This window comes from Mesoplodon mirus, assembly GCF_964341445.2.
Source record: "Mesoplodon mirus genome assembly, chromosome: X".
Lineage (NCBI taxonomy): Eukaryota > Metazoa > Chordata > Mammalia > Artiodactyla > Ziphiidae > Mesoplodon > Mesoplodon mirus.
In genome coordinates this window covers 74,178,614-74,187,718 of record NC_138981.1, presented here as the reverse complement: position 1 = coordinate 74,187,718, position 9,105 = coordinate 74,178,614, and positions in this window count along the sequence as shown.

Genomic DNA, 9,105 nt, shown 5'->3' with positions numbered 1-9,105 from the left:
TACATGTATATGTAAAGCTGATTCACTTTGTTATAAAGCAGAAAGTAACACACCATTGTAAAGAAATTATACTCCAATAAAGATGTTAAAAAATTTTATGTGGAGATAAGCTCAAAGTTAAGTTACTAACTGGGCCTTAGGACCTAGTGCATATATGATGAGAAGAAATAAGTCACACTGGGAATACTCAGCAAAGAAAGCAGGATGATAAATAGGAAATTAACTAGAACAATTAAAACAGGAGATGAGTCATCTAATCACAGAGCCTTCATTGTTGGCACATAGTAGCTAATGGTTCTGATAAGTATTCTGAGAATTTGAAATAGTAGAAGTCACTAGTGCCAGGAAACTAGCAGTATCTTGGTAGACATTGCTTTTCAAAAAATATAAAACTATCATAATTCACACTTTTAATATTGTGCCTTGCATTTCAGTTCCTTTTAGTCCCATTTACAAGAGATAATACTTTGTACTTGTCACATTCACCAAATCATCTTTCTCTTTTTTGTGTGTGATGCTGGTTATTTAAACGTTGATGAAACAATAAATAACCAATGTTTGTTATGTGAAATTTTATTTAGGTGTCATATTTCTTCTTTATTCTTGAATCTAATAAATAAGGGTCTTTTGTGTAATGTAACTTCATACAGGCAAGGAGTAGTCAAGTCATGCAAAACAATTTTTTGTTGATGAAAGGTCTAATTTTGTTAGGTCTAATTTTACATCATGGTAGTATATAAATATAAGATCAAAAGAAGTAAAAATTAATGGGGCTCTCCTGATGTCTATGAAAATATGCATACATTTCCATTTGACCAGGCTATTTTTACTACACTGTATTGTTGTTACTCCTTGAAGAAAGTTACATTGTCAAAGAAAAGACTCATTTTTACAGTAAGTTTTTTAATAAAAGTCACTTTTAAAATTTACCTTTTTTGGCCTCACAATTGTAAGGCCTTAATGTTTCAATTTAAAATAGAAAAATTAAAAGTACAAATTTCAGGTGACAAAAAACATCAGCAAAAATGGCAGGGTGAAGACCTCTGAAAACCCACTCCTCTATAAAAACAATGAGAATAATAGCAAAAATTGTCAGAATAAATGTACTCACAATTCTAGTAATTAAGCAAAGGCTTACACCAATCTGGGAAGCCTATGTTCAAGAAATACATCTGAATCCTGGTAAGAACAATGGGATCTGTGGCAGGTTAACTTGGCCTAATCCCATCACACCTTTGACAGCAACAAGATACGCTTGAATACCAAAAGCTCATAGTCACAGTGAAAACGAGCAAACAGCCTGGCATTGAGGGGAGCAGAATGAGGTTGTAACACTTGCAGAACCCCATTCCAAGAGAATTATTTTTATTTGAAATAGCTGGATTACCCTGGAAGACCTCACTTGCAAGATTGTCTTTACTTGACCTCAGAACTCACTCAGTGTGAATTGTCTTTTCTTTGGGAGCATGTCAAAAACAATCAGAAGCAATTGTTGAGCATTGTGAGTAACTAGGATGATGATTAAAACTTGAGGCAAACATTTAGCTAATAAAACTCCTTAGAATGAAAATCTGAGAAATTAGAGATATATATGGGGTTTTGAAAAGCTCAAATATATTCTTGGAAATCTAAATGGTCATGTACTCACCTATTGCTGTGCAGGATGTTCAGCAAAGACCTAAGTAGGCACTAAGCCTCATTAGTGGCTAACCTTGAGGCTTTGAGCTAGCAGGAAGTGAAGGCTAAAGCAAAGTCATAAAATGCCTAGTTAAGTGTTCAAAGTGTGTCCCAACATGAACATAGGTCTCTTAGCAAAGATTGGGAGACATATTGGTTACAGATGTTTAAGGAAATCTCTGTTAAATCATTAGGTGACCAACAAATTAATTGGAGAGAGAAATAAGTGACCACACATGACAAATAATATGGACTTTACAGACTTAATTCAGAAAATTCACCAAACAAGCAAACAACAAAAACAAAGTCAACAAAAACAACCAACACTAGGGTGAGAGGAGAATGTGATTTCCAGAAATGTCATATTATATTATTTAAAATGTCTGGCTTTCCTTGCCAAGGTCACCAAGAGCCTGCATTCAGGATCTTGCTCTCAACCTCTCTCCCCACTTCATCATGGCCTTTACCCTCAGGAGTCCCACTCCAGGCCCTCAGGCTTGCTAACTGATCCATGCAAACTCCAAGCCTATTTCTGCTTCCCCCATTTGCCTGTGGATGCTCTCCCCCAGAACTCTGTTTGCCTGTCCAGTCTCCATCTTTAGGTCTCAGAGCAGAAACACATGCCATGACCATAATTTCTAAAGCCACAGTCCCTCCCATCTGAGAAGAGGATGCAGTAAATGAGATGAGGATGAGGAGGAGAGACTTTTCACAATACTGGTCCTGGATCTTGGAAGAAAGGGGTGCCATTTAATGGAGGGAAGCAAAGAAGATAGTTGAATGGGAAGAGGACCACAGGCAGCATAGGGAAGCAGCATGATAAGCAGATATTGTCAGAATCTGGCCCTGAAACACCCCACAACACACACACACACACACACACACACACACACACCAACTGATGTCTTCAGCTTCCAGGCCTCTCTGCCTCAGGGTGTTTTGTGTTCTCTGTGTGGGCTCGGCCTGTGAGCCTGCACTCTGGGCAGGCCGGATGTACCAGGGAATCAGCACCCAGGAGTGACCCAAGTGATGAAGGACACAAGAATTTCGGTGAGCAAAACCCCCATTGTTAGGCAAATGTATAGAAACAGAACATAGACTAGTGGTTTTCTAAGGCTAGGAGGGATGGAGGAGGTGGGGTATGGCAGCTAAGAAGTACAGGGTTTCTTACTGGCACTATGGACATGTTCTAAAGTTGATTATCATGATGGAGGCACAGCTCAGTGAATACACCAAAAACCAGTGAGTTGTGTGCTTTAAATGGGAGAATTGTATGGCATATTAATTACATCTCAATAAAACTCTTTTTAAAAAATTAAAAAAAAAATGTCTGGTTTTTAATAAAAACAATACTAGATATGCAAACAAATTAAAAAGTATAGCCCATACACAAGCAAAAACTCAATCAATAGAAAATGTCCCTGAGGAAGCATAAACATTGGGCTTACTAAAAATAGACTTTAATCAGCTATTTTAAACATGTTCAAAAAACGAAAAAGAAGTCATGTCTGGAGAAATAAAAGTTAGCAGGAGAACAATGTGTCAAAAAACAGAGAATATTAATAAAAAAAGAAAATGTTAAAAAGGAACCAAATAGAAATTCTAGAGTTCAAACATACAATAATTGAAATAAAATTTTATTAAAACCTTAATAGCATATTTGAGCAAGGGGAAGAAAGAATCAGTAAACTCAAAGGTAGGTTAATTTAAATATCTTATCATAAACAGAACCTAAGAAACCTGTGGGACACCATCAAGCATACCAAAATGCACATAATGAGAGTTCAAAAAGAGGAGAGAGAAAAAGGAGGAAAAAATATTTGAAAAAATAATGGCAAAAAAACTTCCTAACTTGGATGAAATACATTAATATACACATCCAAGATGCTCAGTGAACTCCAGTAGAATCAATTCAAAGAAATCCAAACTCAGATATACCATAATCCATAATCAAACTGGTGAAAGACAAAGAAAGTCCTAAAAACAGCAAGAGAGGTGACTCATCATATCCATAAGATCTTCTATAAGATTAAAAGGCTGATTTATCATCAGAAACCATGGAGGCCAGAAGACACTGGGATAGCATATTAACAGTGCTGAAAGAAAATAACTGTCAACCAAGTATTCTATATCCATCAAAACAATTCTTCAAAAATGAATAAGAGAAAAATGATGGCATAAGAACTTCTTCCACTCACCCCCCAAGAAACATCAATCTGAACTACTATCTGTGCTTGAAAATGCCTTAACATAAGCCAAGTATTTCAGGTGAAAGTGTACAGCACATGGGTAAAGCACAGAAATAAGAAAGGACTCATTGGGGAGGGTAGAAAAGATAGATTCAAACTACCACAATTACTCCTCCAAACCCAGGCAACCCAGTGTGGAGAGAGAAACATTCCTGTGGCAGAAGGAGAGTAGAGTGAGTGTCCTACTTCACCACAGACCCCAGAGTCAGCTTGCCTTATCACCAGGCTGACTCACAGAACTTTAGGTGGCTCCCTGATGGATCCTGCAAATACAGGCCACCTCTGACTTCTCAACCCAGTGCCTGCTAGCTCCAGTGACTACAGGCAGCTCAAACAGTTCTTTTTAATTTCTTTTTTTGGGGGGATTTTATTTTTTTTTCATTCAAACAGAAAATCACAAAAATTATAATCATCCTCATCAGTTCACTCAGTCCCATGTAATTAGTTTTTTTAATTTATTTTATTTATTTATTTATTTATTTTGCTGTACACGGGCCTCTCACTGTTGTGGCCTCTCCCATTGCAGAGCACAGGCTCCGGACACGCAGGCTCAGCAGCCATGGCTCACGGGCCCAGCCGCTCCGTGGCATGTGGGATCTTCCCGGACCGGGGCACGAACCCATGTCCCTTGCATTGGCAGGCGGACTCTCAACCACTGAGCCACCAGGGAAGCTCTAATTAATTTTTTTTAATCTTGATCTTTTGTTAGCACTTTTATGAATTCATCAGTTTTCCATTACAATTCTGAAAACACATATTCATTAAGTTCAGCAGTATAGTCAGTTACCAGAAACCTGTACTTGTCAGAGTCTTTTCCATGAATTCCTTGAAGATGAAACACTTTTATAGGAATATATTTGCAAAAGCATCAAAGTACACCCAGAACTGTTTGCATATGACAAAGGACTTATAAACGACCACAGTTAAAGATTTGATGAAAGTTCATAATAATGCAATTCACAAGGAAATTTAGTTATTTCTGATATATACATTTTAAAGTAATAACTGCAATTATGATTTATAACATTATACCAGAACATATAAGATTTTTAGAAATTTCATGTAATGTCTGAAACATATATATTAACATATTTCCATACAAATAACCCAAAGAGAGTTTAGTATTAGTTGTTTTTTTTGTTTATTTCTTTATTTTTATACTGCAGGTTCTTATTAGTCATCAATTTTATACACATCAGTGTATTCATGTCAATCCCAATTGCCCAATTCAGCACACCACCATCCCCACCCCACTGTGGTTTTCCCCCCTTGGTGTCCATACGTTTGTTCTCTACATCTGTGTTTCAACTTCTGCCTTGAAAACCAGTTCATCTGTACCATTTTTCCAGGTTCCACATACATGTGTTAATACACGATATTTGTTTTTCTCTTTCTGACTTACTTCACTCTGTATGACAGTCTCTAGATCCATCCACGTCACAACAAATGACTCAATTTCATTCCTTTTTATGGCTGAGTAATATTCCATTGTATATATATACCACAACTTCTTTATCCATTCATCTGTCGATGGGCATTTAGGTTGCTTCCATGACCTGGCTATTGTAAATAGTGCTGCAATGAACATTGGGGTGCATGTGTCTTTTTAAATTATGGTTTTCTCTGGGTATAAGCCCAGTAGTGGGATTGCTGGGTCATATGGTAATTCTATTTTTAATTTTTTAAGGAACCTCCATACTGTTCTCCATAGTGGCTGTATCAATTGACATTCTCACCAACAGGGCAAGAGGATTCCCTTTTCTCCACACCCTCTCCAGCATTTGTTGTTTGTAGATTTTTCTAATGATGTCCATTCTAACTGGTGTGATGTGATACCTCTTTGTAGTTTTGATTTGCATTTCTCTAATAATTAGTGATGTTGAGCAGATTTTCATGTGCTTCTTGACCATCTGTATGTCTTCTTTGGAGAAATGTCTACTTAGGTCTTCTGCCCATTTTTGGATTGGGTTGTTTGTTTCTTTAATATTGAGATGCATGAGCTCTTTATATATTTTGAAGATTAATCCTTTGTCTGTTGATTCATTTGCGAATATTTTCTCCCATTCTGAGGGTTGTCTTTTCGTCTTGTTTATGGTTTCCCTTGCTAAAGGAAACCAAACAGTTCTAAACAGCATCCTTGGCTCCAAATTCTCAATGGAGTTCTGCAAAAACAGGCCCCAGGTCACCCTGTGCCTGGCAGTGGCACCAAGCTCCTAGTGGGTTCTCCTAGTGGGTTCTCCTAGTGGGTTACCAGTTCCCTCCAGCACCAGCTGGATCCTGTGTCCCTGAGAGGCTCCCAGAGTGCTCCATCAAACCCAGGTTCCTAACACATCATAACACTGGCTGGTCCCCACAGTCCTGGAGACTCCTGAGGCCTCAGGTTCTCTTTCAACATCCTCGATTCCAGGCTCCCTAGAGGCACCTGTAACCCCAGGGTCCCAGCAGGTCTCAGCACCAAGCTGAGTATTGTTGTCCAAGGCTTTTAATCCTCCTTAGCCCCAGGCTGCCCAAGGACTCCAACATCAAACATTCCTTCAGACACCACCAGACTGCCCACCTAGAATCTCTGAATGGACTAACTGGTTAAGGGCTTTGCTTTCTGAAGCCAGTAAATACTGGAAGAGGTGCCTATATCCTCAAATTTGTGGACACTAATGCAAGGCCACAAAGATTATGAAAAATCAAAGAAACATGAAAGCGCCAAAGGAAACTAATAAAATTCCAATGGCTGACTCTAAATAAATGAAGATCTCTAAACTGTCAAAGCATTCAGAAAAATCCTCTTAATGAAATTCAGTAAACTATAAGAATGCAAATATAGACAACAAAATGAAATTAGAAAAACAATTCATGAACAAAATAAGTTCAACAAAGAAATAGAAACCATTAAAAAAATTGAGCAGAAATTCTAGAGTTGAACACTGCAATGACTGCACTGAAAATTCAATAGAAAGTCTTGGCCTAGTGGAAAAAAGAATTAGAAAAATGGGAGACAGGTCATATAAATCATACAGTCAGAGAAGCAAAAAAAAAAAAAAATCTACACATTATTAGAGTCCCAAGAGAAGAAGATAGGGAAAAAGGAAAAGAGAGCTTATCTAAAGAAATAATGTCTGAGAACTAACCTAGTCTATGGAGAAATTTAGATACCCAAGACCATGAAGCTAAGAGGTCACCCCAAAGTTTTATCCTAAAAAACAATCTTCTCAAAAACACATCTTAATAAAACTGTCTAAAATCAAAGATAAAGAGATAATGTTAAAATAAGAAATTCTTTTTCTCACATATAAGGGAACTCCCATAAAGGTATCAGCGGAGGAACCATCAGAAACCTTGCAGGCCAGGAGAGAGTGGGGTGATATATTCAAAGTGCTGAAAGAAAAAACTGCCAACCAAGAATAATTTACAAAGTTGTCTTTCAGGAATGAAGGAAAGATAAATATATTCCCAAACAAACAAAATCAGAGGGAGTTCACCACCACTAGCCCTGTTCTTCAATAAGGGCTGAAAAGAGTTCTCCAAGCTGAAGTGAAATGAAATGAAATTAGTAACAAGGAAACATGTGAAAATATAACACTTAATGGTAAACGTAAGTATACAGTTAAATTCAGAATATACTAACACTGTAATATGTTGGTTTGTTAATAATGTAACTCTAGTATGAATATTTAAAGGACATAAATTTAAAAGTAAGTATAACTACAATAACTTGTTAATGGATACACAGTATAAAAAGAGGTAAATTATGACATTGAAAACAAATTATTGAGAGGGAAGTAAAAGATAGAGTTGTATGTGATTGAAGTTAAATTATAGAAAGCATAAAATAGATTGTTATATCTATAAGATGGTTAATGTAAACCTTATGGTAATCACAAAGTAAAAACCTACAGTAGATAGGTTTACACAAAAGAAAAAGACAAGGGAATCAAAGAATGTCATGACAGAAAATCATCAGTCCATAAAGAAGGACAACAAAAGACTAAGAAAGGAACAGGAAACTGCAAAACAGCCAGAAAAAAATTAATAAGATGGTAAATTTCTTACTTATCAATAACTACTTGAAATGCAAATGAACTAAATTCTAAAACCAAAAATTATAGAGTGGTTGAATGGTTTAAAAATAAGACCCAGCTATATGCTGCCAACAAGAGACTCAATTCATCTTCAAGAACACACATGAGCTCAAAGTGAAGGGATAGAAAAAGATATTCCATGCAAATGGAAAAAAGATAGCATGGGTATCTATACTAATATTAGGCAAAATAGATTTTAAGTCAAAAACTGTAACAAAAGACAAAGTCATTATGTAATGATGAAGGGGTCAATGTATCAGGAGGATATAACAAAGAGTGAATAAAGACCTGAATGGAGAAGTAGATAATAATAAAATAGTAGTAGAAGACTTCAATCAATACCCGATGTTCAACAATGGAAAGGTCATCTAGAAAGAAAATCAATCAGGAAACACTAGACTTGAGCTATACTTTAGGCCAAATGATTGTGTCAGACATATACAGAATATTCCACCTAAGAGCAGCAGCATACACATTCTTCGCAAGTGCAAATGGAACATTCCCAGCATAGAGCATATGTTAAGTCACAAAACAAGCCTTAGAAAATTAAAGAAAATTGAAAGTATCTTTTCCAACAGCAATGGTATGAAGCTAGAAATCAAAAACAGGAAGAAAATTGAAAATTTCACAAAATGTGTAGAAATGAAATAACACACACCTGAACAATTAATCGGTCAAATAAGAAACCAAAAGGGAAAATAAAAATATCTTAAAACAAAAATGGAAACAAACAGATCAAAACTTATGAGATGTAGTAAAAGCAGTTCTAAGAGTGAAGATTACAGTGATAAATGCCTAAATCAAGACAGAAGAAAGATCATAAATAATCCCATTTTACAACTCAAGAAACTAGAGAAAAAGAACAAGCTAAGCCCAATGTTAGCAGAAGGAAGAAAATAACAAAGATCTGAGCAGAAATAAATGGAGACCAGAAAAACCATAAAAAGGTCAATGAAACTAAGAGCTGTTTTTTTTTTGAAAAGATAAAAAAAAATGAACAACCCTTTAGCTAGACTAAGAAAAAAAATGACTCAAATAAATGAAATCACAAATGTAAGAAGACACTGCAAATGATACCACAGATATACAAATGACCATAAAAG